Source organism: Rhodnius prolixus, unplaced genomic scaffold (genome assembly GCF_049639745.1).
Source record: "Rhodnius prolixus isolate KJV_2025 unplaced genomic scaffold, Rpr scaffold_17, whole genome shotgun sequence".
Lineage (NCBI taxonomy): Eukaryota > Metazoa > Arthropoda > Insecta > Hemiptera > Reduviidae > Rhodnius > Rhodnius prolixus.
Window position 1 is genome coordinate 986,635 of NW_027411626.1, and position 27,359 is coordinate 1,013,993.

General features: G+C 35.6%; 1 protein-coding gene across 33 annotated transcripts in view; it reads right to left on the reverse strand.

Moving 5' to 3' along the window:
* The window catches only part of LOC141459667 (serine/threonine-protein kinase MARK2-like), a 280,726-nt gene that overhangs the window by 85,695 nt on the left and 167,672 nt on the right, over positions 1–27,359 (reverse strand). The window contains exon 1 of one of the 33 annotated variants that reach the window (XM_074139001.1): positions 26,579–26,718. The exons of 30 other annotated variants lie outside the window; for them this stretch is intronic. The gene's annotated coding sequence lies outside the window, so the exon portion shown is untranslated. Of the gene's footprint in view, positions 1–26,578; positions 26,719–27,359 lie in introns of those variants that run through there. 2 more of the 33 variants (XM_074139003.1, XM_074139008.1) reach the window with 2 other exon arrangements.

Sequence of the window (27,359 nt, forward strand, 5' to 3'; positions counted from 1 at the left end):
AAATCAGGGAGGAAAAAAATAGTAAAATGATACTCCAGGATCAAGGGATTTTGATGGCTAACTTCCAGTCGAATCCTAAAGGAACTTAGCTTCCTGATTTTCAGTTTCGAGGTACCAGGAAGTGCAAAGCTAAAAAAAATATCATCATCATCATCCAATGGCGCTACTCATTGCTGAGTCTTTTTATTTATTTATTTATTAAACACTGTTTCGATACAATTATGTATATAACAGTGGGATTGACCCATATTTACATTTCCAAACATACCTACGAAAGTTCAAAATTATGGAACAAAATTAGAAAAAACTAAAAACAATTCTCATAACCAAAAATTAAATTAACTACCCTGTTAACAATAGAAAATAAAGTAAAAAGAAATAATAATTATATCTTAAAAAACTATAAATTATATATTTTTAAATAATTTTTATTTAGATTAGATAAAGTTCATTAATACTGTGGTTATCAATTAAATAGAAAATTTCTAAATTTTAATGAATGAATTGTAAATAAAAATAAATTGCCAGGCTTACTGTTTAAGAGTGATTTCATTGTGGTAACAAATAAAAAAGATGAATTTACATTTACCAACTCGGGCACAAAATGTGTTCTTTGTGAGGCAAAAAGGGGACATTTAACGTAAAAATGAAAACAGTCCATTAGTTCGTTATTCTTACAATACACACATTCTTCAAAATGCTTTAAAATTAATGAGGTGCTCTGATCGGTAAATTTAGATATGTATTTCCCAGATAATCTAAACTGTGCAATAAAGCGTTTAAATAAAAATTTTAAATCAGAAGTTAAATAACTTTGAACATTGCAATCAGTTTCAAAAAAGTCTAAGTAATATAGATTGTAGTTATATGTAAACAATTGATTTAAGTCCGTGCTTCTTAGATAACACTGATAATTATTCAAAACAGAAGAAATATTATTTACTAATTCCTTGGATGTTTCCAGGTTTAAAATAGCAACCATTCCAATTTCATCAACCATATTAGCTAGTTGGGCAAACCAATTGTATTTGTCATTTATGGCTTTATTATTTAACTTGTTTTCGAAATATAAATCTCTTAATTTCAACAGACATATTTTGGGAAGTCTATGATCCTCCATTTCAATCACCTTTACTAACCATTTAAGAGTTAATTTAAGAATTTTTAACTTAATATGGACAAGACCAAATTCCAAACGAAGTAGAAAAAAAGGGACAGACCTATTAAGGTGAAACAAACGTTTAAAAAACTGCAAGTGAATTCGCTCCAAGTCATTAGCATACCGTATACCCCATACTTGTACAGAATAAAGGATTGTTGACTGGACCAAAGTATTATTCAGCGTAATCACAGAATCCCAAGATGAGGATTTAGCCCTTCTTAACACTTCAATAACCGTACCTTGAGCTAAGCCAGCCTTAGAAGAGATGGAATTCAGATGCGAAGAAAATAGGCCTGTACGGTTAAATGAAACTCCCAAATAGGAAAAACTTGTCACCAAGTCTATTTTGGACCCCTCATAAAAGAAACTTCTATCCTGTTTGCCTTTGCCTTTGTGAAATTTCATGATCTTTGTTTTGGAAATATTAACGGTCAATTTATTACTGTTACAATAGGATGATAATAGATTCAGCTTGTTGGTCATATCCGTGTAAGAGTCCGCAAACAATATCAAATCATCAGCATAAAGCAAAATTAAAATGTCGCATGACCTAGTTATGGGGATACCAGAAACATTGTGCGATCTAAAAAAATGCTCAATGTCCGAGATAAACAAATTAAATAAAAAAGGGGAAAGAGACTCTCCCTGGAGAACACCCTCAGTAATGTTGATTTCCGAAGAGAATTGCCCATCACATTTTACCTTCATTTTTGCATTATCATAAATACCAATTAGTATTCTTAATATTCTACTGCTAACGCCAATATTAAACAATTTCACCCACAATAGCTGATGGCTAACACTGTCAAATGCCCTACTAAAATCAACAAACAATGCATAAAAAGGTCTTCGACTCTGTCTTAATCTCAGCTGAATGATACTATTTAAAATAAATAGATTGTCTAAGCAACCACGACCATTGCGAAAACCTGACTGGCATTCTGGTATAATATTAGCTGAAGATGCCCAAACTGACAATCTATCAAGAAGCAATTGTGTAAAAATTTTTAGAATACAATTGGCAAGAGCAATGCTTCTATAATTGTTGGGAACCGCACGGTCACCCTTCTTAAACAGCATTGTAAATACCACCTTGGACCAATCCCCTGGAACGGACTCACAGTCAAAAACCTTATTATACAAGGTAACAAGGTACAACAGCCAGTTCACAGGCAGATTCTTAAAACATTCATAAGTTAAGCCATCAACTCCAGGGGACTTTCCATTACTTTTCCTGTGAATAGCATTAAGAACTTCAACTTCCGAAAATGGCTGATCCAAAATTGGATGCGAAACACCAAAGAACATACTGTTATTTACCACACGCTCAGGAAAATTAGAATTAAAAAACTGTTCCCACCCTTCAACAGTAATACACGAAGGAAAATAATGTTTACATCTTAAACTACTAACTACATTCCAAAATTCAGAAGTATTCTTTACATTGGAAAATTTTAACAAAATAGAATTATTATATTCTGAGCGCTTTCTCCTAATTAAATTCTTATACTTTCTTTTCTCATCTAGGAAAACACCTCTGTCATTTTCAGAGAAATTAGATTTTTTACAGATTTTTAAGCACAGTTTCAATTTTTTCCTCTGATCTCTACATTCTATATCATACCATACTTTTGTATTTCTGCTTCTATTACCAGACGAAGAATTCTTAACCATCCCCAAATTAGACGAAACATCTAAAATAGCTTCAACAAAATTATGATAAAGAGAATCAAGAGAATCATTTTGAAAATTAACAACAATTTTATTGGAATACATCAGTAATGCACTAAAATCCTCAGCAAGTGACTTATTGAATCTTATCATTGAGAAATTACTTGGAGTAGAAACAGATCTAGATACTGATAAATTAAAATCATAATTATATATACATAGTTCCAATGGAAAATGGTCAGAGAGGGTTACAAAATTAGCAACTTTTAGGTCATCAATAACATCCAGATGATACATATCACACCAAATTAAAACTCATTGCTGAGTCTTGGCCTCCTCAACCAGTTTCCGGCCAATCAGTCCTACTCTTTGCTGCCGCTCTACAGTTGACGATATTCAACAACGACCTTGCATCACCAGCAACACCGTCCACCCAGCGCAGTTTCGGCCTCCCAACTCTCCTAACTCCATGGAGGTGCTCATCCGTCACCTTTTTTTGGGGGGGGGGATATCCTCGCGTCCCTCATTCTAACCACATGCTCACAACAGCCCACTGAAGTCTAGCCAATTTCATGAATTTAACCCCCACATCTACGCATTTCTTTAAACATTACATACAGCTTCTGATTCGCCAGAGACCTCCGTTCGTGTCTCACGTGTACTGGGCCGAAAATTCGCCGCAGCATTTAAAATATGGTTTATTTTATTCATCTCAACATCTTACATCAAACCGATGTTTCGAATTTTCATCCTACATCCTACAGCCTCCCTGATTCATCAGTTTAGTGTTGAAGAATTTTTACTTCCACTGTTTCTGATTCTTGATGAGTGCAAATACAAGAATTGGGAATTCAGAAGCCTGAAAAACAAAACCATTTTCCGGAAATCTCAAGACAATATTTTCTCTTAAAATCGTAAGAGTCACTTTCTCATTCAACATTCTGTTTCCGTTGGAATAGCAATGAGAGGGTTTCGGCTCTAACATAAACACAGAGTGGGGGTAAATGTGTACTGGCTCTCTACAATGATTAAAACGAGTGGGGAGAACTAACCGTTATGCTATCAGATAACCAACCACAGATTATGTCATGCTACAAAACCACGGGGTTGATTTAATAGAATAAAGTAACCGCTTATTTCAATTTATTTACTTATGGATTTAATGAAAATAATGCTTATTTGAATTAACTTGCGAGAGATTTTATAGCATAATGCAGTTAATTAAATGCATGGTCATGATTTGTAAACAGCATCTCTTCTGAATTTGTGCTAATTAAAAGGATTCTATTAATAAAGGAGTTATCTAAATAACCTATTGCGACTCCCTAATGTTTGTTAACAGCGGTCGTATTTGTGTAAACTATTAAATATATGGGTATATTGTTGAGCTTAAGTTTCCTGTAGGTAAGTTAAATACAGGTAATCGTAGGCAACAAAATACCTCAGCAGGCCCTTAAGTATACTGTGTCAATGTTGTTGCGTGTTGTTCGGCTGGGATACCCGCAGAGACGTCACGAGTTCCTTGAAGAAGTGGCTACTTCCACACTTGGGGAGTTTGAAGGAAACTGCCGCTATCCGAAGATGCCAAGGGAAAACTTTAGAACTGAAAACCACCAGGCTAAGTTCTTGGAAAACATTTAAGATTCTTCTGAAGGAGTACACTGAAGATGGATGATTCTATGAAGATTATAATGTAGGTAGATTACAGAGCGGAAGAAATGGTGGAACTAAGAGTTTAGTGGCAACTATTGTATAAGTAAAATCCTCACAGCATTTAAAGTTGCCTTCTTTGAATTGCCAGAGTGTTTGTTAACACTCTCGAGTAGGTGTCCACAAACTTGTGTGGGTGGTGATGAGCTAGAGTTGGTCAGTGGTAAGGCTACATCTAAACACTTGCCTACAGAGCCATTGTGAGAGTTTTGGAAGAGACAGGCCACGTGTTATCCTTGGGCTGAAACTACACGACAGTTGTTCAGATTAGGGATTAGTGCAGAGAGCAGAACGTCAGGAAAAAAGACATTTCTAACGTCATCAGATAGATCAACATCATCAACTCCAAATCGACGTTTATTTTGACTCCAACTAAATTGTGGAAGTAAACTTAAACTCAAGGTAAAAAGTAGACCAAGAAGTTCTGAAAATGGGCCTGAGATAGGAACTGGACAATGATTAGAACAATTTCAGGCACTCGTCCATGCATGCTCTCAAGAAACCTACAATTGTTCAAGAAATTCTTTATCAAGAGAAATGAACGCCTAACTAGATTTACACAAACTTACTTTAAAAAGAACGTTAGCCTGGAAACAGGAAATGAAATATTATAGTTTCCTGTTTAAAGTTCACTCCCTCCCTACAGTAAAGCGGTGATGTGTGTCGGCCCCCTTTTATTTGTTCCTTGTTCTTACCCTTTACACATGTGCAAAAAGTACTGAGGTAAGCTAAACCCTACTCAAGACCATTCGTTACAAAGCGATTTAATGAGTCGGTAATTTTAGGGAATTTACATTGTAGACATATAACATTGTAAACTTATTATAACTAAGATTATCCCAAATATCATTGGCTCCGGAAAGAAAGATTTTTTCATCCGACTGACCAACTATTATTACTCAATTTACAAGGACCGTTTTAGTTCGCCCCTCTCTTAAATACATAACATATTAATCCGGATAAGGTTCCCTGTGGCTTTTAGGGAGCAAGAGAGTAATTCCCCAAAAACATTGAACTATTACGTAATCACGGAAACCTCAAAAAACATGAACTTCCGGTGGAGAAACTTTTTATATAAAATTTAGACGCAATCGTAATGATTTCCTCTTGCAAACAATTATCGTATTTAAGAAATACTTGCTAGGGGGCTGGGAAAGAAGAAAACTGCAAAGGAAAATGGGAAACTAACAAAGCTTTGAAACAAGCGTTTCTCTAATCCAAGCGTTACGGATTGCTTCTGGAACGGCCGCGTTAATAATAATGTTACAGTTTGTTTAAAAGAAGAAAAAATAAATAAAAAGTGGACCGGAAATGTTACATCAAAGTAAATTATATAACAGACTGACTGTTGGTCTGTAAATAATGTGCTCCTCATTCTCTGCCTGAGTTGATTCACATACCGGATATTACCAGAAATCCAATGGAAACACACAACACGGCTTTGGAAAACATTGCTCGATCTTTTTTTAGTTTCTTCAAACTCCCAATTTCGAAATACAATCTTTCACAGTCTGTGGGGGCAGAGATCAAGCTCTATCTACAGCCCACTCCTCTGGGCACAACTAAAACCTGAGACTAGGACAAATTTTCCCCACAAAAAATCACCTTTAATCTGTTTCCGGTCAAAGATCCTGTACGTTTTTTATATATAAAAAAAGTAACAAATAAATTAATGCCTATTTTTGTAGGCAGACTTTTACATCCAACTACCAAATTAGGTGTCGTTGACGGAGGCGACTAGCAAATATACTTTACTGTAAATTTCTCATATTAACCATTAAATAAAATACAAGGCCTAGACCAGGGGAATCGAACCCACTAAACCAACAATACATCTTAGCATTGCGGGTCTGGTCTATAACCGCTCGGCTACCGTGGCGTCTTTTTCTTTATATTAATGGTTCCAGTTTTATTTTGTGCTAATTATTTTAAGAAATATTTAGCTTGATAACGCTAAATGAACCTCTTTAGAAGAGCGCTAAATTGTTGGTTCTCCCCTCTATTTAGCTTCCCCATTCAGGAATACCAACCTAGTCATGTGTCTCCTTAAAAATTAAAATAATTTACCAAAACGCGTAACACTGTTGGTAACACTAATATCTAAAAATGTTGTCCCCGACCTTTTACAAAAGGGAAATGATATTTAGGCTGTCATTTATTTGATATGTTACACCATCGAGTTCAACCTATTGACAGGAAATCTATCCAAGAATAATCTAATTTTTTATGAAATTGAGATAGATGACTTCCTGGAACAACTTACAAAACTTAAAAAAAAGAGTAAACAATCTATGGGAATATACAAAGTAGAAATTCACAATTTTATTATAACCATTATTAGTATTGGGTTATAATACAGGCAATTGTTGTATAATATAGAAATAATGTTGTTACATACTATAGTTCACAACTACAGTTCTTACACAATGTTCCCTGATTTCGCGTGACCTCCCTTGGCGAAGAATAGTGTGACTATAGAAACCGTGTCCTTCCAATTGTACGTACCAAGAGACACATTAAAGTAAAACCAGACTACTGTTTGTTAGATAAGTGAAACTGATTGTAATCATCAAGGGGAAAACATATTTCTTGGAAGAAAAATAACCTTATCACTGATTATATAACTTTTTCTTTTTAATAGTGATAAGGTAAATTTACACTTAGTTCGTTTAGCACCGTAAAAAAATGTTATGGCAATTTCTCACCTGGATATTTAATGGGCCGTAAAGTCGCTCAGTAGGGGAGTCTTTACGAAAGCAAATCAACTTCTCAATTGCTACGTAAGAAGGAAGTATTGCGTATAGCGGTGGTGACTTGATCCCCCTTATTCTCTTAAGTTTCCGAAGCTGCAAAATCCTGTTATGCACTTTCCTCATATATCTAAATCCAGAATGCCAGTACCGACAATAGAATATTTAAATGCACAAAATTTCATGACACGTTGCAGATTAATGCAGTCAGACGCCGGGTGAAGGATCCTAAATAGGTTCCTGTTTCCAAGGTTTCGGTCCAAGGGTCACTGAAGACGAAAAAAATTGAATTTGCTCACAACGGTAATTCGGTTAAGGATCAACCGAACTAACTACCCAGAACATATTTTTTTTTAAACTTAACGGGTACTTTAAAATGGAATTGTGGGAGAAGATTTGATGCGATAATCGATTATTCTCTCTAGGCGTTAAATCGGACAATGGACGCTGGCTTTAGAAAACTATTGAAATGCGTTTTATAGCAATGAACATTTCAGGAACTCTACACACTTACGGAAACGTTATAGTCAAGTTTCAATAAATTCTGCAGTTCATTCCGGGAAATTAACATTTTGAGGTTCCTTTTAAGGTTGTTATACGTTCGTCGTTACTCTTTTAGGTAAGTATTTTCATTCGACTTATTTTTGTGCAGTTAGGAATAATTGTCATGGTATGTCTACTATTTTTTGGCATTGTTTGAAAAGATAGTTCGCATATATCGACTTTGTATGTTCTTTGAAACTGTCGATTATATTTCTGCATCATGACTGCCTAAGTAAGTTTTCAGAATTTAATCTACTTGCTCAACCAGTCACTTAAGGTGCTTAAAACATTACATTACATTGTTCTTTCCTTCAAGAAAGAAACGAACATATTTTCTGGGGGAGTAAGAGAAATATCTCGTAAGTTCATTGGGGATGCTGCAATCTCACCAAGATTTCCATATTTTCGTCCCTCTTTTTATTATAAATTGTAACAGATTTTTTTTTTGTTTTCTAAATTTAAAACACAGTTTGAAAGTGGGCCAATGTTGTTGGGTAATAATAATGAGTTCAGGACAAACACTTTGCTACCCAAAAATAGACACTCGAAACTCTAGAGAAATGGAATGACTTTTCCTGTATGAACATGTTACGCAATCTACTGGGCAGCTTCCCCCCTCCCTCCTGCCACACGATTGTCCCTTCTTGGAAAAGTTGGCTGGTAGCCAGGACCGCAGCAGTATTTCCTGGCTCCCTCTACTCCTCAGCTGCTGAACCAAATCTACATATTTATACCTTTTCCCAGATAGGTTGAGCTGGGCGTTTCTGGAACCTTCAACGCGTTATATATAACTATTAAAACTTTAAAATGTTATCGCTACAATTGCAGTCAATGTGGCAAGGGGCGTTTAATGCGTAAATAGGGGGGCAGAAAAGTGAAAAATCAAGTTAACATGGAATGGGTGTTCATGAGACCAAGGGAACCCTCGCCGTAGAACACCCTTCTTTGCTGAGAAAGTACCAGGAAGGGTGTATCCTTCTCCAACACCTGGCTACTAGAAAGAGTTCCAACGTGCTGTACTAGAAAGAGTTCTCCAAAATTCTTTCTCTCTAGTTTTACTGCAGGTTCTTCCCCCTGAGGGAAATCAAGAAGAGTTCTAGGGAGAGTAGATCTCTTCTTAACATCCAGGTTCGCAGGAAAGGTTTCTGAAGCTGGCAATCAGGAATGCCAATGCACCCACCAACTCCTCGCCATAGACTTGGGAACTCCTGACATCTTTAAAAACCACTGACCACAATCACCTTCATTCCACTTTCAAGGAATCCAATTAGTCCAAGGATGAGCGTTTGGAAAGCCCAGCTGTTCATTTATTCAATTTCTAGTTTAGAGAAAGAACTAAAATCTACAGCTGATTGCTTGAAGAAGGTAAAAGTTTCTGAAGAAACAATGAAAGAGAGAGAGAAGGCGAGATTGCTCAAGGGAGTTAACCAACAGAGAGGCCGAACAGATGTGTCTGATTCGCGGCACTAATCGATTTGAACTAATCGATAGTTCTACCTTCCAAGACCAATTTACTGCTCTCGTTTTTAGCTTTTTCAACACTACTCTCAATATACCATGCAAGCTGAACTATTTAGGAGTCAGCGTTGACCTCAAATCTAGAAGCTGGACAGGAATTGGATCCAAAAATCACAAACCTCATCGAAATTCTCTCTGAATTTAGTGTTGTTGCCATGGAAGTCTTTATTTGTCGAAAACAAACATTACAATTGGTTTCTGGAGCATTTAATCTTCCTTTACCTGAGCGTAATCTAAAGCTATGAGTACCACCTTCAAAATGACTCCGCCGTCAGGGCGTTGTATAACTTCTTCAGGTACCTGAACGTCTCTGAGGGCATCATCCTTACAATCAGCATCACTACTCTACTACTTGGCAACAACCTCAACTCACACACAAGTTTAGGACCCCTCCCTCCTGTCAGACATCTTGAGAAGTGTCTTCTAAATCGATCGTTATTGTATAATAATAAGTGTGAAGTGGCTTGAGGTGGCTCTTTGAAGAGGAAGGAAACTGAAGCCTTCCAGCTTAACTCAGCTACCTCAGAGGATGGAGTCCATGGATATTACCCAATAGATCAAAGGAGACAAGATGATATTTCTTTCAGGTCATAGCGCCACCAAGTTTACTATATTTGATACAATTACTTGTGTTACAATAAAAAAAAGTAAAATAATTATTTTATATATCCGCCGATTTTTTCAGGCGGGTTTTACGTCCAACTACCAAATGGTGTCGTGGACGGAAGCGACTAGTAAACATACTTTACTGCAAAATTCTCATATAGACCACTAAATGAAATCAAAGCCATAGACCAGGGAATCGAACCCACTAAACCAACAATACATCTTAGCATTGCGGGTCTAGCCTATAACCGCTCGGCTATCGTGGCGCCTTTGTGTTACAATAAACGCAAATGTATAATACATTACACAACAATAATAAAGAAGATGCAAATTATAATAAAAAAGAAATGGAGAGTTAATTAATATTATAATAAGAAATAATTCTCCCATAGCGGCGATGAGCCCAACCCACACATGGGGAAAGAGATGTACTTCCGTCACAAGTGAAATTCCGTAATGTACGGAAAAAGAAAAGTCGTACGTCAGCAACCCATTTTTAAATTTGAAATTTGCTTTAGAAAAATATATAATATACCGACTGAATTATATATTTTAATAACCGGGAAGTGAGCTAACGAACATGTGGTAACAACTAATGTATTGTGAGCGAGTGGGATTTGTGCCAAGGTCGTCGGATTGGACGTTAGGAGAGCCGTAACCAGCGAGATCTAGCCGCAGTTTCAATAAACTCTTTAAATCAACCAATACCAATCTAACTTATACACAATTAACCAATCAATTATACTATTATATTGTAGATTGTCCACAAAAGTAATTATTTCTGTATAACCTGTCTGCAGGAAAAAACCTCCAACAAACTAATATCCATTCAATACGAACGTAATATACGTTCAACTTTCCGCCATCACTGAACTATTCCGGTTAACCTGGCATTTGCGAGCATAATATGACGCAATTATGCAATTAAATATCTATTCTTCTAATTGTTAGATCAGAAAAAAGAAATAAATATAAATTTGTTGTGATTGTGGTAAAATTCTAAGGAGTCTTAATTCTAAAAATGTGATGATTTATGAATGATGATCGAATAAAATCTTATCAAGATCTAACATCATCAATAAACTGATATACAGGCTACAATGATCTTTCAAAAGTTCAAAATTTCACAGTTTACTGCCTTCCTAAATTTATACACTTGAATCCCATTTGAATTGTTTTAACGCGCCTTAAAATTTGATAAAAATGAATAAAGTAATTGCCTATTTTTCGGACAGGGTTTACATCCAACTAACCAAATTAGGTGTCGAGGTTGGAGGCGAATAGTAAACATACTTTACTACAAATTTCTTATATTAAACATTAAATAAAATCCAAGGCCTAGACTAGGGAATCGAACCCACTAAACCAACAATACATCTTAGCATTGCGGGTTTAGCCTATAACCGCCTAACTTACTTTACTACAAAGTTCTCATATTAACCATTAAATAAAATCCAAGGCTTAGACCGGGGAAATCGAACCTACTAAACCAACAATACATCTTAGCATTGCGGGTCTAGCCTATAACCGCCTAACGTACTTTACTATAAATTTCTTATATTAAACATTAAATAAAATCCAAGGCTTGGACCGGGGGATCGAACCCACTAAACCAGCAATACAACTTAGCATTGCGGGTCTAGCCTCTTAACCGCTTGGTTACCGTGGCGTCTAATAAAAATGAAAATTGATTTATGTTATGAGATATTTAAGGGAAATTTCGAAAAGATGATAGCTGGGAGATAGTTTATTATTACTTCCTTTTAAAGATTCTCTAAATTCCCTATATAAGGGATACAATTTATTAGGCGCAAAGTACGTAACTTCTATTTTAGCACTCATGTAGCAGATGTTCTATAAAAAAAAAAAACATTTAAAGAGTTGCCTAAACTTGAGGGAATAAAACAACAAGGAAATTTCAAAAAAGCAAATAAAAAAGGTTTTATCGCGACACTCATAAATTTATCTGAATTGTTTTATCGTTTTATTGTATATAATTCCATAAAAATGGTGATAACGTTTTTAGAAAAAGTGTACTGTAATGTAAAAACAAGATTATTTTTTAATGGAATTAAAACCTAATAATAATACATAATAATTAACGGGAAAAAAAAGTCAAAAGAAATTTCAGCTCTTAATGAAAGAAGACAGCATCCCAATCCCAAACAGAAAGCTGTCAAAAGACTTTCAATCTTGCCATTGACTTCAAAAACGCTTTCAAGCAGCTTAATCGGATTTGTAGATAATACCGTAGAAATTCAGTAAAAAATATTCTGCCATAAAATTAATTATTCTGTCCAAAACAGAAACAAAATGTGAACAGTAACCTTGACTGTTGTGTAAATCTATGCGTTAATATTCATTATCGAAACGTTTCCTGACTCATTAAGTTTTATTATTATTTATTTATTTATTTTTTAATACTATGATTTAGGGTCATTCAATGAGCGCCACAGTGAGCTGCACGGGGCAGAGAAACATTTAAGCACAGCTCATTGTGGATTCGAAGACAAGACCCACAGATGGACAAAACTTCTTGTTGGATCACACAATAACGTAGTGCGGCATGGAAAGTGGGAAAACTAGAGAGATTAAGAGAAACACCACAGCTTGTGCAATCGATTAAAATCGACTAAAGGTGGGAAATAGGATAAAGCCGGAACGGATATTGTGCAAACTAAAGCTCCCTCTCATACACACATACACACAACCCAGAGAGATCTTTTCTATAGAAAAGGAAAAACCAGCAGCCTCCGCGAACTGGTGAAAGTGGACAAAATCAGGTGAAACTGTGAAAGAGGTTAATTTCCCCCACTCCTAGGACAAACTGGAGAGATGTTTTGGAGTAGGGGACCACACAAAATATGGTTGACTAGTGTTATTTTGTGCGTGTGTGAGTGTGTATTGTATATTGCACAGACATACAACACATGTCCAGTAGTGTGTAACAACACAAAGTAACAAACAGCTCAGCAAGGTACGCCATGTTGCAACATGGACAACCATTAGCCAATGTGCAACAAAAGCAACCAACAACACAAGGACAGCCATGACTCACACCACGTTATCATTCTATCTCACTCTGTTCTCTTTTTCTTTTTCAACGATAAAATAGTCATAAACAATTTTATATCTAGTTGATTCATCGACCTTAACAAAACCACTGCATAACCACATTTATCTTAAATAGATATCGTTTTGGTTTACTGACAAATTGTTTTCGATGATAATAGTTTCTTGTAAAGTTATCAAGAAGCAAGCAACTAAATATTAATAAAGAGATATCAATATTTCTGCGCATTTCATAGATTTCATTCTGTATCCTTGGATCAGTTGTTAAGGTTATGAAGGTTGAGGTCTATTGAGGGCTATGAAGTGATTTTCGTGAAAAGGTCTCTTCTCTTCCTCCTTCTGTTTGTCGGTTCGCTCGTATCCGGAAACAAAAAAAAATCGCAGGAAGTTGAAATTTGATTATTCTGCTCTATTGCTAATGTGGGTGGCTATAAGATTTTGGGTGAAAATATGTCATGGCTACTTTACTGAAGGAATTTTTCAGTTATTTTTTTCTCCAAGATTTCACCCGACCCACATGATCCTTAAGAAGGCTCTAAAGGAAGAAAAAGAAACATCTGTGACGAAGAATCGCCAAGAATCAATACTGCGGAGGAACTTGGGGGGGAAGGGGAAGATACCTCATGACTTTCTAGTAAACAGTTACTGGAAGTGCCATGGAAATTATCTATGGTCTAGAACAGAAGACACTGCAGTTTTGGTGGAAATGATGGCGGTTATCAGCGAGTAAAATCAGACCATGTACCAACTGTAATTACAGTTCTAGTCCAGCTGCTGCTGGGAGATGATACATGGCCTCGCTCTATTTAGTACTTACCGCTATCAGAACTATCTACTGCCTGGTTTCATTTCTACAGCCATGAGCAAGAAGGGAGGGCTTCTCTTGTTTTAAAGTGGATAGAATCAGGGACTTGAACGCCTACGATGAGCAGGGGTGCTTCTCCTGTATCTCTGGATCTCGGACAAAAATTGTGCCATCAAGCGCATGATTGTGCAAGGCTCCACCACCATGTTCCTTGCAGAGGGAACTTTTCCCAAGTATACACAGTCCTTACAGTTTATTGTAAGGCAATTAACAACATTCTCAACTCATTTTATTTATTTCACAACAATAAACAATCTACTGTTCACATCGTTTATTTCTCTCTCTCTCTCTCTCTTTGGTCCTCGATTATGCGCAATGACTCTTTGTGATAAGATCTAGAATTATGAAATACGGAAACTCTATATATCCTCTCTTTTTTTACAATTTCTGTGACAATCACCAGCTTTAAGTTCAAGTTTTTTCCACTAATTATAAAAACTCTTCCGGAGAGCTGCTGATAGACGAGTCAATGGACTCGCTTGGAAAAACTGCCCGTAAAATCAAAGCTTCTCCAGACATACAGAGAAAAAAGGTTCGGCCATTCTTCAACTGTTCCTTTAAGTACAAAATAATCACAAAACACCAGTGGTAACAGTCGTTGAACTGTTGGGTGAGCCTGCTGTAGTAGCCACTATAAAGTCTGGGTAGACTACGATGGCTGGGGCATTTGCACCGAATGGAGGAGACGAGAGGTCCCAGGAAAGCTCTATATGGACACCCTGGTGGAAAAAGGCCGAGGGTTAGGCCTCGACTAGGATGGTTGACCGACGTGCAGGAAGATTTAGAAGCCCTTGGTCAGCAGAGATGGAGAACGTCGGCAAGAGATAGAGAGAGAGAGAGTGGAGAGGAGAGCTGTAGTGGCTGAGGCTCGGGTCCTTCATGGACCGTTATAGCCCTTGAGTAACTAAGTAATGCTAACTACCTAACAAATTTTAGCAGGAAAATGATTCTGCCAATTTGAATCCCAGGTAATAAGTCCCGAGATAAGAAAGCCTGTCATAGTCACGGAGCTAAAAGGTAACGGCGATAGATATTGATAGATTTTACCTGATTAGCTTTGAATCTGGGAAATTCACTCACATTTCCTTTTAATAAGTTAATATGACCGCTTTTCCTTACATTTTCAGAAAAAGTTAAACCAATTCGTTGCAACCATTACATCAGCACCCACTCATCGCCCCAATGTCTAATAAAAAAAAACCCAAAATAATTTTAATGAGTTTAAATTTTTTTAGATAAAAATGAAGAAAAACCAGGAAGCGGCAATTCCGGTTTATGGTCGTTTAAAACAAAATCACCACCCAGCACATCCTAGGCCATCACAACATCAAGATGCGTTCTTACACAATCGCACTCGTTTAAAACTGTTTACACTGCATTACGCAGAGGAAATTAAAAAAAAATACTTTTTTTTACGGCCATAAAAATTTTAATTACACTATTGCGTGCTAACTGATACTTCCTTTAACAGCAGGAAGCAGTAAGAGAAATTAAAAAAAAGAAAAAGTTCCAATATAAAAAAACTTAATTTCCTGTTCCCTGATTTTATTTCTCAACTCATATCCGCCTCCAAAATCAACAAAGAAAATTTCCTTCTTTTATTTTAGAAGAAGCTCTTCCTTCTTTCAACTTGATCTTCAGACTTCCTGTTTATTTAAACCGCACAATTCAATTTTGAAATATCAAAAAAAAAACACTAATATTCATCAATATAATAATATTTTATGGAAAATACAATAAATAAATAAATAAATAAAAGAGATATTAACCCCCTCCCTCCAAAAAATAGATAATTCAATCTGTCAAGGTTTGCATAATATATTCCGCATAAGGCACAGGCACAGCCATATGCAAGAAGGTTGAATTGAGGTCATGGTTCTTCCGGTTACGATATTAGGCCGGATCGAGATTAATACAGGGCCTCCTCAATCTCTTGTTGACTCACTCATCTTTAGACAGCGAGAGAGTTTATTATTTTTTATTTCTTTTAAATAACAATATAAAGAATGCTGTAATACTGATTCGAATATAAGGTAACGCATGCTCATTGTATCTCTGACCGGTTTCGTACTTTCATCCATCATCAGTGGTTTATTAATCAGATTGGTGTAAAGTATTCGACAAACTGACGTCAGTCGGTAAGTGTAGTAGAAATCCAATCAGATAAAAGAAACATGCGTACTACGACGGATAAAATCAAAGATACAACGCTTCCTGTCAATAAAAAGTAAAGTAACACCTATTTTTTCAGGCGGGCTTTACGTCTAACTACCAAATTAGGTGTCGTGGACGGAGGCGACTAGCAACCATACTTTACTAAATATAAATTCCTCATATTAACCATTAAATTAAATTCAAGGCACAGACCAGGGAATCGAATCCACTAAACCAACAATACATCTTAGCATTGCGGGTCTAGCCTATAACCGCTCGGTTATCGTGGCGTCTGACTACCAGTCAATAAATCTTTTTAATTTAACACATTTAATTACATAGCAATGAAACGGTACTACTTTAGGGGATCAGCCTAATCATCCACCTCTTAAGAGGGGAAATGCCTTTAACTGTACTATTTATTTCAGTACTATTTATAACTCATAGAAAATTGTTATGAGAGTCATCGTCTTTGTAAAAAAAAAACTTTAAAAAAGTAAATAAAAGAAATGATTCAACCAAAAAGGCACGTCCGGTTGGCTGACTTGTCAAAAAAAAGTTTTTTGGGCTTTAATCGTGTTTATACTAAACAAAATACTAATTATTTCGTCACTCCTTAATATTTCTGTTTTGAGCTATGGTGACCAAATTTGCAGACTAACGCACACTTATCTCACAAACCGATTGTAGAAATCATATTTTCATACTCAGTAATAGCTACTCTTCCGGTAAAGATTGTAGCCTTCACTTTCCTACTCTCGCGAGATAGAAAGAGAAATTTAAAAAAAAACATTATCTCACTGATTACAACATATAAATGAGGTCATACTATAGAAGCCCACCCTTATAATAAGAGCAACAATCACCCGCCAGAGGGGCGTCATGGATATAATTAGTCTGTTATCTCGGATAATACAGGCTACGTAAACACCTGGTCTAATTAAACTGCCCAATACAATGTTTTGTGTTGAAAACATAGTAAAACAACAAAGCGGCACGCACATGCCCGGACATTAATTAAAAATTTAACGTTTTGATTAGTGGTTTTCAAGGACATCTAAAACATGTTTAAAAAAAAGTTACTGGAACCAATTTTCTTCCAGGTTTAGAGATTTGTTTTTTTTTTTAGGGGGTCCCTTGGGTGCGATAACCGTTTTTTAAAATTGTTATCGTCCTCTAATTTTACTTTATCTCTCTAAGGAATATCAATATCTGTTTTTATGTTCTACAGTTTATAGAGACTTGTAGAGAGTATCTGATGAAGATGCTGAAGGCCTAGAACGGTGATGGTGATGGCTGTTGCAGATCGACTAGGGCACATGGACCGGAACACTCCAGACAGCTTCTCATGCGATACTGAAAGGTAGGCACGATTTATTGGCCTGGGTTAATATCAGGATGACACAGGTGGAAATAGTCTACCTTGAAATCCTTCACAACTCACAGGATTTTTTGTCAAAGGATATAAAGATTAGCGGGGGGATGGGATGAGCCAGAGAAAGATAAAAAGCTAGAGTTCACTTGACGCAGGTGACCGGCCGTTCTAAGGGAACTTGAAGAACAGCTAAAATCCAGTGACGTCAATACTTTGTATTTCAGTTTATCTCAGGTTTGAGGTGATAAAATGAGGGCTAAAAATAGCAGCAAAGTACTTAAAAAGATTAAAGGGCAAGAGCACGCGCGCACGCGCGGTTACCACGCCATCGGTTTCCAAATAAAAGATTGTGTTTACTGCTTTTTCAAAACCTAAGTTTCTAATTCAGACGAAAACAGTGAACTTTCTCACGCAATCTTTTAGCTGATTTGATTATTCTCTCCCTCTCTCTTTAATGCTGAGCTAGCATTTCCTTTTTATTGATGCGGCCGTCTCATCGTCTATAAAATGCAATTAAAAACTATAAATCGTACTAAATTTCAAGCAAATCAATTGACAGGAAATGAACGTTTCCCATATCACAGATAGGAGTATTGGAATGTCCAGGCGTCCCTTGGGGCTGGTAAAAAAAATTGGAATTAATAAATCGCAGGGTACGCGTATTTGCAGAGGGTGTCCATTGTAATGGGGAACAGAAAAATGGCAAAGTTAAACTCTGATTCACAGAGGGCACAACATGGGGGTTAACTGGAAGAGGCTACTTGGGGCTAGCCCCAGAGACGGCTCTCACGATTTCCCCTAAACTAGGTTTACTAAAGTAATGCCTATTTTTAGGCCAGCTTTACATCCAACTACCAAATTAGTTGTCGTGGACGGAGCTTTCCTATAAATTCCTCATATTAACCATTAAATAAAAGCCAAGGCCTAGACCCCGGGAATCGAACCCACTATACCAACAATAAATCTTAGCATTGCGGGTCTAGCCTATAACCGCTCGGCTATCGTGGCGCCTAAACCCTTAAACTTGCTTTATTAAAACTACTACATTGTTGAAATGTCGATCTAGTAATTTTATATTGAAAAAATTTATCAAAGAAATTAGCTTAAGAGGATTTTCTTGGGGAGGAGAGTGACTAGATCATTCCTCTAAAGTGCTATTTCTGTATATTATTGTCCAGCCACTTGTACAACACTAATAAGAATCCAAATGTGGCTAAATTTCCATATTTTTGGAAAAAGAAAAATCAACTGACCTCAAGGGCTACTTTATTGAATCGATTTTCCAGTATTTTGAAATTTCCACGAACACTGCACTGCTTGCAAACTTTGTGGTTACAGACAAATATTTGAAGCCCTGAAGAAATAGCCATTTTTTGTGCAATTTGTGGTCTTATCACTTCATGTTTTATTGATTTAAGGTTCAATGTGTCGCAAAAATTCTAATTTAGAAGGAAGTTCCTCCACCGAATGTACTTTGTTTCCAATTAAGGTGCAGGAGGAAGGGCACTAAATTGGTCCAACACGCGCTCAAGTTGTTTAAACGCGGCACTTCCTCAAAATGCTCCCCCCCCAAACCAAAAACATTCTCCAGGAAGAATTTTTCCAGAAAGAAGTGGGCGGGCACCTTTTACTCTGAAAGTGAACACTATAGTGAAAACCACGCAATAAATACCTATCCTAACTTTGGTGATTTAAGTTTTCATTACTAGAAGCCCAACTTGCAGTAAAGTTAGCGCTACTTTTCTTGCCACGTCACCTTTATTTGTTCTGCTGTTAAGTTGCAAAGAAAACTTGAAAGCACTCCTGTCATAAATTTCTTTTTCTCTTCTCTACATTCAGCCCAAAGTACAGGGATATAAAGGAGACAGGGATATAAACTTTTAGTACAAATAAGACAAATTAAAAAAAAAAAAACGGGCAGATATAAACGTTGTTGACATCAAATAATTATTAGTGAAAGTAGATGGTGTTTGTCCTCCTCTAATAACTTGCCTTTCCCCATTTCAAAGCAGCTGATTTAGGTTCCTATATTGTTTTTTGAAGATAATTTACTGTTATCTTTCTTTTACAACTTTTATTATTAGATATTTCTTTTATAAAAGTAAAGTAATGCCTATTTTTTCTGGCTGACGTTACATCCAACTACTAAATTAGGTGTCATGGACGAAGGCGATTAGCAAAGATACTTTACTACAAAGTTCTCATATTAAACCAATAAATAAAATCCATGGCCTAGACCAGGAGAATCGAACCCACTAAACCAACAATACATCTTAGCATTGCGGGTCTTGCCTATAACCGCCTAACATACTTTAATATAAAGTTCCCATATTAACCATTAAATAAAATCCATTGCCTAGACCGGGGGGGGGGGATCGAACTTACTAATCGAACTTCACCAATCGCACATGCGGACACAACATACAATGAAAACTATCGACTTAAGTGAAATCTAATTTTGCTAATTTCCCCCAAATGGTTTCAAAAATTTCCTTGTAAACTAGATGCTCAGATGAAAAGACTGGTCAACTTTATTTGAAATGATTCTGAGTAAAAATAGAGTTGAAGCTCTGATTGTAATATGTCCTTGACTATTTCAAACAAGAACATTATGTTGTAATATCTATATAGATGCAAAAAAAAAAGGTATCTACAATTCCAGTACTAGACCAAGAGCAAAATTTCACCACACGTTTATCGACCGCTTTCAAAAACGTTTAAACTTGATGACGTAGAGAAAGTGGTATGATGTTGCGTTCAGCTTTGCAGAACTAGTTGAATTAGCCTATACACAGCTTCCAACAATAATTATATCTCTCTAGTCATCTTCACTACTTGCAGCACTGGAGAAAATCTAGTCAGCCAACTAGAGGTGTAAATAAGTTGCTTGGAAAGCACTTCGTTCAAACTAAACAGGATATACGTAGTACACATTAGATCAAGAGCTGGGAGTATCAAACCTGGTATACAGGAGCGGGACTCGAGTTCCTGTCACGGGACTCGGCTTATCATTGCTTCGATTCCATCACAAAACTTAATGGCTCTCTCTTTTCTTAAGTTTGTGGGGGGGGAGGTTACGACGAGCTTACTTGCTCCCAAATCTACTGTGGCCTTGGTTTTCTAGTTTTTTTTGGAGTTCCACCCGGAAGTAGTTCAACTCACCAAACTTTCTTTTACTACAAATTCTTCAAACTTACGTTTTCCTTCTAGCACGGAATTTTATTCATTATATTTTTAACATGATTTTTGTCTTTTTTCTTTAAGTAAAAATATTAATTGTACAATTTGTCACGTTTGCAATTTTACCTTTTTAACAGTACGAATATAGTTCACTATTTCTTCTATTCACGCTCCTTACGTATATTTAAATAAATAAATAATATAAAATCAGTTATAATTGTAATAGTAAATGCATTCAGGTCAACAGAACTAACCACTTTCTACTAGCAGACACACTAATAGAATCGGAACATCAAAACGAGAAATTGAACAAGGACAACGTTCTCTAACGGAAATGTTACTACAACTTCAAACAACAACTCATCTAACGCCTCCAACAACTTGGCACAAGTTATAATTTTTGTTTGTTTTTTTTTCAGATTTCTTTAAATAGAAATTTATTTTAATTAAAATATTGTTGTTAAAATTTATATATTAATTGAAAATTATAACTAACTGAATGGATTAATTATTTTGACCATTCTTACGACTAATTTAAAACCAACAATAAATATATTGGTACCCATTATACACGACAATCTGTAAAAAAACTGACCTGTTTTAGCAAATTCAAATGAGATAACTTTGTCGATGCCAAATTTATGAAATTTTAAGATTTCCCACTTTAGATATAGAAGTTTTAAAATTTCTTAAGAAAGAAATCAATTAAATAATCAACTAATAATCGACAACGAAATTTAAAAAAAAAAACCAGACAATGACGTCAAAAGAAGGGAAAAAACTACCGAGACAACCCGCTAGAGTGATATGGCGTAATAAATATGGCAAAAGTAAATTTAATTTGATTGGCCAAGGCAGGAGATAACGTACGTCAGACGTGTTATTTATTCAATAGTAAATGTAAACTTCCAGGCTGTTTACACGTAAATAAATAAACACATTGTGTTTATGTTATGTTTACAAAGAAAAAGCAATAATTCTCAAGGAAAGAGATTTAGCTGAGTACTGCGATACAGCGCGGAGTTCCCAGGTTCGAATCCAGCTGCTGTTCCTTAGATTTTTCTCTTTCTTAGATCTTTTTATAGCTCACTGTCCGGTGATGGACAGTGTTGTCTGTAACGAGAGAACACTGTCCAGGAGGACGATAGTGCACTGAAAGATAATGATCGCCATGAATTAGGGGGGGAAAAAATATCATGAATATTAAAAAGTCGCGAGTGTAAAATTTATATAAAAGTTAAGTAAAAAGTAATGCTTATTTTTTCAGGCAGGCTTTACGTCCAACTAATAACAATGGGCAAGCAGTGGTAACCACGCACGCAACCTGATTTAGGAGAAGGGCACCGAAGTTTGATGGAAACCCACCAATCAACGCAGTCGCGCGAAGTATTCGCACCGGATCTACTGGAGAGTACCTTACAAGGGTGCCACCATCTGTATAGCTAGCTCTCCACCTAACCTGACAGTGGAGGAGTTAGTAGAGTGTTTACAGGGGACTTTCTAGTCTGCTTTTGTCAGGTAACTCTACGTGCGTGTGTGCGTGCGTACGTAGAGAAGCCAGGTTGTCAGGCGGCCCTCTCCATCTTGACGATGAGTCACAATGCTCCAAGAGTCACCGAACTGGTTACCACTACTACACCAAGCCGTCCAATGAGAAATGCAGAAGGAGTTGCGGAAAGTGAAATCCATCCAAAAACAGATTCCCAAAATGAGAAAGCGTGCTATTACTAGATAATGTCATCTTATAACCACTCACATGACTTCCTCTTTATCATTAAATCTTTCTATAAAAACTTACAATGGGCACTGCTAGCAAGTAGCTGACTTCAATATTGAAACATCTAAACACTGGAAATCGATTCATAGAAATGGCACTTGAGGTCAACTAATTCTTTTCACATTTGTAATTAAAGTAAAGTAAAAGTAGAGTATTTGCCTTCTTTTCAGGCGGGGCTTAACGTCCAACTACCAAATTAGGTGTCGTGGACGGAGGCGACTAGCAAACATACTTTACTGTAAATTTCTCTTATTAACCATTAAATAAAATCCAAGGCCTAGACCAGGGGAATCGAACCCACTAAACCAACAATACATCTTAGCATTGCGGGTCTAGCCTATAACCGCTCGGCTACCGTGGCGCCACATTTATAATTAATCGATTTATAATATACGATATCTGCACATTATACTGAAATGAGACTTTAGAGAAAAGCTATTCTCGTCCAGCAAAAAAAAACGACCATCTTTAATATCCATTAATATCATATATTAATAGCAAGTAGATATTAGATGAAACTAAGCACTTTTATTCAACAGCCCAGAACGAACATGTCAACACTGGTAACGCTGACTAAACAAACAATTTCTAAAAAAATAAAAAAACATTTCGTACATACTGACAAAGAGATCTAAATAAATATTACAATAATAATAATAAAGCAATTAAATAATAGTAAAAGATAATGTGCACATGTAATAAAATACAGGCATTATATAATACACAAAGTGTAATAAAACAAGAAATGTAAATGAAGCGTGACTATCAAGACAAAGAAAAAAATTATAAAATTTTGATATTTCATTAAAAAAAAAAAAATAAATAAATAACAAATGAAGTTAACCCAGTTCTCATGCGAGATATTTATTATTAAAAAACATCACGTAAGAGAGGAAATAAAGAACATAATAATTCACAGGAATGGACAGAAAAAAAACATTTGGGTGAGAGAATTAGGAGCTAATTGATTAGGATAATAGCAATTACCTAAGAGTTAATATAATTTGATTATAAAAATTAATGAAAGGATGATTTATTGCAAAACAACAGTTTTAACAGTTGTAACAACTCAGATAAGGAACAAAGTAGTACATTTCATTGGTGTTACAATAATAATAATTAGATAAGTGTTGATAGACTGGCAGGCAACTCTTGTTACTTATAATTTGATTAATACAGATTAAAAAAAATAAAAAGATTTGATTCATTACCTTCTCAATCATTCATTCCACTTACTTAAAACTCATCAAAGAGAAAACTGAACTCCAGAAATTCGACTAAAGACTGGAAACTGAATTTTTACAAAACTAGACAACAACATGATTTTTCACTAAGTATTTACCTATCACAACGTAGCAAAGCACCAGTTCATTATCTGCTTTAAGGAAATTAAGCTTATGATCGATATTTTTAGACAACCGGAAGTTTCAATTTACTTAATAGATTTTTTTTTAATTGATCTAGAGGGGTGGGGATGAGTTCCTAGTGAAAATGGTCATGCATGAGTTCTCTACAGCTTCCAAATTTATAAATAATTCGATGGACCGACACTTTGCGTGAGAATATATTCTACTCTTTTTACAATTATTCAATCAACGTTATATTAATAATGAAATAATGGAAATTTAATCATATAACAATCATTTATTGAATAATGATGCAATTTAAATGATACGGACCAGTTTTAAGTGATACTGTAATTCATTTGTAATTAAAGTTCTAAATTATTAATTATAGTCGGTGATAAATTGTAGTATTCGAGCGGTTAATTGGTTACATATGGTTAGGCCTAAAATGGTCGTTCAGCAGAGAAAACCAAAAGGGATTCGATAAGGCAAAAGAGCGCGATTAATGTGGATGATAAATTTAATTATCTAGATAAAAAATAATGTTAAAGTATTCTAGATGTGAGCGATAAATGTTTATGATTTGACTAAGTATGCAGCTATGAATATATATTATTTTAGCTCATTGTGCATGCGAAAGGAAAAATCCTGAAAACTGCATATTTTTTCGTGTAAAAAACTGCAAAAGACTGTCATATAAACAAATGCTATAAAAACGAATGAAAATAGTAAATCTTTTTTTTATATATATAAAAAGAACAATGGATTAATGATTTGATGATAAAATCCATACAGAACAATGGAGCAATAATGGTGAGTCTACTGATGATAAGCAACGTTGCGACAGAATAATTAGCATGTGCTTACGACGTAATAGTAAGCGCCATATTTAAATACACACTCACTTTCTCTTACTAAATGAAAAAAAAAAGTAATTGCCTATTTTTTCAGGCGGGCTTTACTCGTCTAAATTAGGTGTAGTGGGCGGAGGTGATCTAGCAAACTGTACTTTACTATAAAGTTCTCATATTAAAAATTAAATGAAATCCAAGACCTAGGACCCTTGGAAATTGAACCCACTAAACCAACAATACATCTTAGCATTGCGGGTCTAGCCTATAACCCGCTCGGCTATCGTGGCGTCCGACTTTTTCTAACTACAATTCTCACTTAACAATTCTGAACATTAGAACCGTATTTAAGTAGTTAAAGAGAGAATTTCAGGCAGTAAAAAGGTGCATTACACTGAAATGTAACCATACACAGACCAGCCTTCATAAACACCACCTTAGAATCTGACGTAAATTGATTTTTTGTTTTTTCAGCCATTTGTTCTTGAGTTACGATGGATATATGCTCAGCATACCAATTTGTAAAATCTACGTTTTCAATCTCAGATGACTTCAAATCGAATATTTTCATGGAAAATTTTTATTTGAAAATCTGCACTTTCTCTAATTACTAGAGAGAGAAAGAGAAAGTAAAACTTTGTTAAACGAGACAACCAATGATAGAAATTTAAATTAATATAATTCGCAAATAAAGGACAACCAGAGACAGTTGGTAATTGAGCGAAAATAAAAAAACCAACACTAGGGTGGCGGGGGGTGTCACACTGCAGTCCTTGACTTTTCGAACAGCCTGGGCGGTTTGTGGAACGGGGGGGGACTGGAACCAGAATATTGCAGTAAAAGCTGCGCTCGCACACACAAGCTGCTGTTAACACCTGGGCGGTCAGGTGTGACCTTGAAATGCAACAGCACTTTTATAATACCCATGTGAACAGAACGACCGTAATCCTTTAAATAATTACTTAAGAACAAAGAGGAGAGGCTAGCCACTTTGTTCTAACAGCTAAGCAATAAGACAATAGTAATAGTAAATCACCCTTATTGGTTCAAACATCTGAATTATAAAAAAATTAATAGAAAAATTTTAACTGAATATTTGGTGTTGAAATAAAAAAAAGAAAGTAAAGTAATCGCCTATTTTTGTAGGCAAGCTTTAGATCCAACTACCAAATTAGGTGTTGTGGACGGAGGCGACTAGCAAACATGCTTTACTATGAAGTTCTCATATTAAACGTTAAATAAAATCCAAGGCATACACCACAGAATCGAACCCACTAAACCAACAATACATCTTAGCATTGCGGGTCTAGCCTATAACCGTCTAACAATACTTTACTACAAAGTTCTCATATTAACCATTAAATAAAATCCAAGGCCAGGGAATCGAACCCACTAAAGCAACAATACATCTTAGCATTGCGGGTCTAGCCTATAACCGCTCGGGCGCCAAAAGTGAAGTAAATTAGTTTTATTTTTGTATCTTTATTATTTCATTTTTTTTTTTTTTTTTTTTACTATATAGATGAGTATTGCCATGGGCTAGAATTTAATTACGATAGTTTTAAGTAAAGGAATACGAACATATTTTCAAGTACTCAATAGCACTTGGTTATATTAGTGCAGAATATCGATGTACCATATTCCTTGAGCTGCTTCAAGAAAAACTAAGCAGGAAATATGACAAAATCAAAGCAGCAAAGACATAACATACATGTTGGCCCAATTTTTTTTTTTTTAAAGAAATTTTCTCGAGTAAATGATCAATGACCCCTTAATGGAAGATCTGAGAAAGTTCAGGACTCTGAGGGGGCAATAGGACAAAGGACGTGAGATCGCCCTTCTGAGAGCTCTATGTGAAGTTGAAATATAAGTGAAAATTAAAAGTAATAAAAAACGATTTTGGGGCATATCGAGTAAATTATTGGTAATAAATTTTCGAGTGCACTATTTTTTTTTTTTTGAAAAACGTACAAAATTTAAATAATATTCAATAATAACCTCTTAGAATCCAGTTCAGCGTTGAATACACATGAACTTTAAACAAATAAAATACTAAAATATAACGATAACACTGATCCAACCAGCACAAGCACAGAACACTGACTGTGGCCAAGGTAACTAGGGTGAGTTGTACAGCTCGATCCCCTCCACTCATTGGCCCCCCCACTATTTTTTTAAATGAAATTATTGCCGTTACATTTTCTGACTAAATTTTAGACGGGGGGAAAGAAAAATCTGTAGAAATAAAATAAAGGACTGGAGTAATCATTTTTATACGCTTTCACTATTTTTTATTTTTTGGGCAATTTAGTTTTAGTTGTGGTTCGTGACTTTTTTTTTTATATAACTTGAAATTTTAACTTAAATATTGATAAGCCTTCTATAAACGTAAAGTAATTGCCTATTTTTTCAGGCAGACTTAACGTCCAACCACCAAATTAGGTTGTCGTGGACGGAGGCGACTAACTAGCAAACATACTTTACTGCAAATTTCTTTTATTAAACATTAAATAAAACCCAAGGTTTAAACCAGAGGAATCGAGTCCACTAAACCAAAATACATCTTAGCACTGCGGGTCTAGCCTATAACCGTTTAACAATACTTTACTACAAAGTTCTCATATTAAACATTTAATAAAATCCAAGGTCTAGACCCCGGGAATCGAACCCACTAAACCAACAATACATCTTGGCATTGCGGGTCTAGCCTCTAACCGCCTAACATACTTTTCTGTAAATTCTTTTATTAAACATTAAATAAAATCCAAGGCTTAAACCA